Source organism: Alosa pseudoharengus, unplaced genomic scaffold, assembly GCF_046254945.1.
Source record: "Alosa pseudoharengus isolate Yale_2024_CS ecotype anadromous, Long Island Sound unplaced genomic scaffold, YU_APseudo_1.1 YU_APseudo_1.1_scf_23, whole genome shotgun sequence".
NCBI classification, from domain to species: Eukaryota; Metazoa; Chordata; class Actinopteri; order Clupeiformes; family Clupeidae; genus Alosa; species Alosa pseudoharengus.
In genome coordinates, this window is record NW_027468685.1 from 27,266,468 (window position 1) to 27,273,470 (window position 7,003).

Below are 7,003 nucleotides of genomic sequence, written 5' to 3' on the forward strand. Positions count from 1 at the left end.
CAAGAAAGCAAACGAAATAAGTCATTGACATTTGTTTCGTTTTAAATCACTTGGGGAGACAGGTTATATGATCCAGACGTTGCGTTCTACAGAACTACAGCCTGTGCTTAAAATAGTCTTCATACACAACGCAATGAGTAGGCTAATAATTGGATATAGGTCATTGCTATGCATCTGCCAAAGTGTATGGTCATAGTCAGTTACTTTAAGGTAATTACTTGGCACCCCGCATATACGGCAAATATAGCCTAATATGACAACATTAACATTTTTCTTTTATTTACCACAAAGTCCGGTAATACAGCCTAAACCATGTAGGCATTAAGTCAAGTATCAGTAGCTTAATCCAAGTAGTTAGTTGTTTTATTTGTAGTCTTCCAGAAATGCAAACCAACATGGACGCGCGAGGACGCTCGTGCCCAACACTAAACTCATTCATGAGCTGTCATCTACCAATCAGCATGTAAAAACTGGTGCCGGAAGTTGCAACCATGTAACGCCATGTTTTCAAAAATGTCGGCGGCCAAATGCCATGCTAAGTGGCTGAAGCTAACCCTTCAAATCCTGACCCCCTGCATGTACCAGCGCATGTGGCCGTTTATTTCATTATTTATAACTTAAATATTCTAAGCAGGGTAGGAATGCGTTGGCCGTGATGCCCCGCTTTGAAAATCAAAGGTTTACAGGCCACTGTGGCCTTATTGCCCCCTTCTTTCAATATTCTGCTTTTGCGTCCGTCTAATAGCGATTTTCATTTAGCCTATGGCCTGTCAAAATAATCTTAGCATCACAACGCAAATTAATTCAGTCTTACGCAGTGGAGAAAATGAGAGCGCATGGCAAAGTGCGTCCAAATTCACCTAGGCTATTCCTCTCAGTTGAAATACTTGCGATCGGAAGTAGCCTAGTCATCACACAGACACATGTATCACATCACATGAAAGAGCTTTTTTCTCAGCTTTTAAACGATGTTTGCCGCTAATTGCTGTGGTGAACAGTTCGCGAGAAAAGTAAATAATATGATTAAATTGAATAACTTCTAGGTTCTGCGCGCCCATCTCCCTACCCATTCATCTCGGTGGAATACTTTACGAACCCTTTGTTCAACACATGACAAACCATATCAGAATAAACAGCAGACCTTACCGAACACAGAGGTGTAAAGCATTCCCCTGTAGGCTACAGTTAGCCATTTCAGAGTATTCCGGTTTTAAATTTGCAGCCATGTCTACATTTATGTCTCCAACTTTGGTCTTTAGGTTTCAAAATGTGTTTAAATTGTTCTACATGATTTCATAACAGGCCAAATACAAAATACATGTGACAAATATTGCCTAGATATCGGTAAATATTAAAACCAGAGGATATACAGCTAAGTTTGTGAAAGGAGCCTTAATGATCACAAAATGCTAAGCATGCATCTAGGCAATTTGAGTTTCTTAAAGCTGACTGTGTGTTTTGTTCAATATATGATTTATAACAGGCCAAATATAAAATAAATGTTAAATATAGCCTAGCTGTAAATATGAGATGATCAGATGATTTACAGTTTTATGTCTAGGCCTATGTCATGTTTCATGTTTTTGTAATGTTTCATACAGTGATGCAAGACTACTGCTGTGAATAGGCTAAATACAACTTTGATCATTTTTATAGCCTACTACTGTATAGATCACTTTTGGCCTTGGTGCCCTGACATGTGGCCATTGTGCCCCCCACCAAATATGCCCAACTGAAGGCCTTGCCCCTAAAATGGTGAAATTAGCCTGGTTCTAAGTCAAACGGAGGGGTGTCCTTGAAAGACCTCACTATTACATGTGCTCAGGGCCAGGTTAAGGTCATCTGGGGCCCGGGGCACAGGCCTCCCCGAGGCCCCCCCCCCCCCCCCCCCCCCCATTTTTTTTCAATATATATTACCAAAGATCCTTAATATACAAAGATAAAGCAGCACAGGCTTCTACAATGGAATGGAATTGTACACAGTTCCTGCCTCCTAAAAAGGCGTGGTCAGAATGCGCTGACGCTACCTGGTTGATGAAAACGTCAAATATTTTTCATTTTCGCGCCTCTCTCTTGCTGTGACCAACTGGAGCTGGCCTGGGTGACTGAATTTGGTACATCGTCGTGGCAAGATGCGGTCTGATTTCCAGGTAAGTGGCAGTTTGAAATGTGGCAAGGTATTTGTGATTAGTCTGTGACAGTGTAACGAGTTATCTATGTAGTAAAATGTCTGCGGAGTTTAGGTAATAACATTATTATTATCTCGTGTCGCCGTCATGAATGTTAGCTCATTGAGGAGTAACGTTAGTTGACGTTAGCTAGCTGCTAGCTAACCATCTGATACCGATAGCAGAGCTAGCTGAGGCACTAGCTACCAGATTAATTTGGTAGTTAGGCTACAAAGATAATTTACGAACCTGATATTTGCTCTACCTAAATCGGCATCACTATAGGGCTTATTCGCAAACACCGCCGCGGCCATATTGTTGATATGACATTCCAGTTCTATAGGCTATATTCTATGTGACAATCGCCTGTAGCGCGTAGATTTGAGCTGAGCAGAGCACAGTAGCCTAACGGCTTCATCTCGTCAATATAAGTAAATAAACGTATGGACCCATATCTAATAGCATTAAGTAAAGATCCGTCATTATTGTCAACTGTAAATTACCCCGATATTTATTTTTAGCCTAACTGTCTTGTTCATACATCGGCACACGTCGCAGCTGAAGGGGACAAGCGTTCAAGTCGCCTGAGTCAAGGTCGGCGAACTTATATTTGTTCCACCAACGACATCGTCTAACATTGCCATGATCGCAGAGAATAAAGTTGCATCTCATTGGACTGCAATTGTATCTTGCGTTTGCCTGTTGCTCACAACCTGCAGCCAAGGACTTTGCTAAAGTAGTTTAAAGTGGGTTAGCCAGTGATCGTTTTTGTCTGATAACTTCTACAGGAGGATCTATGATGCAACTACATGTCTGGCAGAAAGGGCTAACATATTCTCTGTAACATTTCCAAAATCCAAGTGAACAAAACACTATACAAATCAGAAGTATCTACTGATATCTTTCTCCGCTGAGTTTGTTCCTACTATTTGCCACTTGCCGTGCCACTAAGACAAGCTGAAAAGGGCGCATCATGAATAAATATATTAGCCTTTAGGCTACTGTAAACGTTGGCTAACATTGCCTACCTAGCAATGCTATGCAAATGCAATTATGTCCAAAGGTAATCTATGGTAGGCGACTACATCAGGCTACTGCTGATGTCTCCGCATTGCATAGGGGCAGCTGTCTGCGCTGTCTAAAACGTATTTAACTTAAGCCCACAGAGGACAATATAATATAGTATTAATAATACAAATATAATAATGGCGATGTGAGGAGTTGGCTGTAAGTTTAGCCTAGGCTATTTATCATATGTAGCCACAAGTCTCTCCTGCGCTGACTACTTCTCAGTCTCATTCTCTTCTCGTTTTCTGACCATGTCAACATTGAGCAACGAAAATAAGGGAGATTTTCCGGGTTACTCACCCAAAATACAGGGGAATTTCAACATTCGTCTTTCTGTTGCTATCCCTCTGCTGAGAGCAAGAAGTCGTAGGACTACAAAACTGCTGCACTAATTAAACGAGGTGTGAAGCTAAGCTAGGTCTAATGAGATTGTCATTAAATCGTGCTCTCTCCCACACTGTTCTGATCACTCTCAAGCAAAACGATGCTTTAAAAACATATTTTCGCTGCAAGGGCAGGGAGTACAGGACAACAGTAAAGAGACGGCCAAGTCCGATGGGGCTAATGTTATGAAAGTAATAAAATATGGGATATTTTACGGGAAAATATTAAAAAAGTTTTTACCTGGAAAAAAGTTGACAGGTAGGCTATGTTTCTGACAGTGGGTGAATAGGGCTATTTGCTGTTAGAACGGCCTGTATTGCTGTTGTTAGAACGGCCTGCACTGTAGCCTAGGCCTATTGCACAACATAGGCCTACCATCACGTTAAATTTTGTACAAATAAATAAATAGCCTACAGCGATCATACCGGTGCTGTCGCGCTTGTCAATTGACAGCTGCATTAAATAGACCCACCTATGCATTTTCTATATCAACAAAATGGCCGCTGCGAACGTTATTACCTGATTATTACGTAGATCGAATAAGCCTAATAGCTTGTGGATCAGATCTACTGCAAGCGACATTGATTTAGCAGTTTTGAAATGTGTTTAGTTGCTAGTAAAAAATGAGTAGCTACCGTATGTACACAGTTGTTGGTGCACTGAATTTTATTATCAGCCTAGCGTAGCAGCTAGTGAAACATTTAGTTTTACGCCATATTCTCTGTCTGTCCTTGATGACGCGACGATTTTCTCTACTGATCTCTGCCCCGATCCTGCACATTACATATTTTTGTATTAAGTTTGTCTCTGATGGCAAATGTGTAGTCAGGGTGGCGCTCAACGATTGTGTTGAATAACGTTACATCAGTTGTGAGTAGTTTTTCCCGGATGGTCTTGCACAGACCCTTATCAAGCAGCACTAAAATGAACGTCATGTTTGCTAATTCTCTCCCCAGTTGTTGGACGAGCAGAAGGACGCTATGGATGGTGAGGATGAACCCGCGATGACAGGGAGGAATGAACTTGAACCTGTGTTATTCAGAGGATAAGTCAATGCTATGTACTGTGTTCTGTAACTGTCCGCTCTTGTGGCCATTCAAATGTATAGGGCAATTCCACGCAAAACTGTAACATCCATAACACCAACACAATGCCATGGTATTTAGTTGGCATTATGGATGTGACAGTTTTGCGTGGAATTGCCCTATACAAGTTACAGACTTTCAAAGTTAAACATATCAAATATAATTTCATATAGGCTACTAACAATCAGACCTGAAGACTTCATGAAACACTACCAAAATAAAGTTGAAACTAATTCTACAAAAGGCACTCCAAAGGAAAAGCCTTTTTGGCTGCATTGGCCAACATGTTTCGACCAACAGCCTGTCACTATGAAACTCTGTAACTAGATTTAAACTTCCCTCTGTATGGAATCTATTATTCAACATTAGTTAACACACTGAGAATGATTGCTGCACTATATGTATTGTTCTCTAGCAACCTGAAGGTCCAAGACTCAATCCACTGAAGGCTCTCCGTAAGATGGTGGATCTGATGTCTGCTTTGTGGTCCTATAGGACGACGCCATGGATTGGGGTCAGAGATGCGCCTGAGAAGTAAGTGTTTGTGTTTGTAATCAAGTGCTGTAATCACAATTTGACTGATGCTAAAACTGGAGTAGGGGATTTGAATGGACATTTATACCGTGAATTTAAGACATCAAAAAGCCTGTTCATGGCCTCAAAGAAGTCAGTCGTAGTATTTGCCTAACTTGGCAGCCTCTCCAGCTGTATCATAGTCTTCAGTCCTATTGTGTTATCACAGCATTTATAGTATGAAGGATCATATTAAGCAAAGCAATGTGCAGGTGTAGTAACTTAATTTCAAGAACATAAGAACATAATTGTAATTCATGATGTTTTTTTTTTTTTTACTTTGCGTGGTGTTGTCTCTGTTTTAGGTGCTGTAAATGCTGGCCATATGACTTCAACCTTCATCCAACCAAACGAAGAGATCCTGCTTTCCTACACTCCATTCAGGATGTTAGTTAATTCAAAGACAATAACAGTATTTAGTTTTGTAAATGCTTAACTACCACTCAATGCAGGACACATCTACTGGCAGTTGATGGAGGGGGTTTAGGGCAGTTGTGCTATTCTTTTCCTTGTGGGTAGACTGCAGAATGTGGCTATGTATGCAGGTGTTAAATTGTGGGATTTGTTGAAAATGTGAATTTCAAATAAAACCATACCATTCAAAGTTAGCCTCACACACTTTATACCCTCCTTTCCTCAGGTTTACTTGTTTGGATCGGATGGACAAGTCGGCACTCCTTATATTAACAAGCTACCTCTTTCTTCTACTAGTTCAATAATATGGTATCTGAAAGAGAAATGCCAGTGTTCATCATATTTTTAGCCTTATGTCAATGAAAAAATAAGTGGTGTATTTCCATTGTAATTTGCGTGGGTAGTAGACCTAAGGATATGGCCGTGTGGCGGCGCTGTGGGATACATCGATTGGCGCTACTTTATCAAACATCAGAGGTAAGGCTAATTGAGAAAGCAGACGTCTGGTTAGGTGTGCTAGTTAGCAACTTGTTAACCAGGGGCACGTTTCCCATAACCATAGTTGCTAACTAAGTTAGCTACTTTGTTGGTTACAATGCAAACTATGGTTTTGGGAAACGCACCCCTGGCTGTCCAGATTATTATGTGATATGACCTACTTGTTAAACAATAATATGCAATACTATAGTACAGTGGTTCTCAAATGGGGGTACGTGAGATTTTAAAATATACAAATAATTTGCAATAAATGTAGTCATGGATTACTATCCAAATGTTTGAATTTTGTTTGTGTTTATTAGTTCCAAAGTTTAATAAATTAGACACTGATGGCACAGTGCTCTGTTTTAAATCTTTTTTTTCTCAACCAAAAATGCTTTGCGCTGGTTAGGGGGAAGGCTACTTGGCTGAAAAAATATTTCACAGGGGGGTACATCACTGAAAAAAGGTTGAGAAACCACTGCCCTAGTTTATGTGTATGGCCGTCTGCTATACAGCCTATTTGAACGCAATCCATTTTCGCGATTGAGTGATCAACATCGAAGTGGTAAGCAACGGTAACTTATTCCAGAGAACCTTCGGCTACTTAGTAGATCGATCGCGTGCCAGTGGGTTACAGAAACAGACAGACAAGTGGCAAACAAAGTCGTTTTTCTCATTAACTGTTCATCTGAAAAACGCCATGTCGATGTCAGAATGTAAGGAACACATGTGAATTACAGAAAATGCATTAAAATGCCCAATCTCGAGCTGTATAATTAAGGGCTGGGGCATAATCCGAGAAAAAATGATTTCTTCCATAGGGCCACAGTG

The 7,003-nt window shown here is 40.6% G+C and overlaps 1 long non-coding RNA gene across 1 annotated transcript; it reads left to right on the forward strand.

The window, feature by feature from the left end:
* The first annotated feature begins 1,923 nt into the window (after positions 1-1,923).
* On the forward strand, positions 1,924-5,886 carry LOC143140230 (uncharacterized). Its single transcript, XR_012990589.1, has 4 exons — positions 1,924-2,150; positions 4,577-4,607; positions 5,121-5,239; positions 5,584-5,886. It is a non-coding gene; the product is annotated as an uncharacterized LOC143140230 (long non-coding RNA).
* The last annotated feature ends 1,117 nt before the right edge of the window (positions 5,887-7,003 follow it).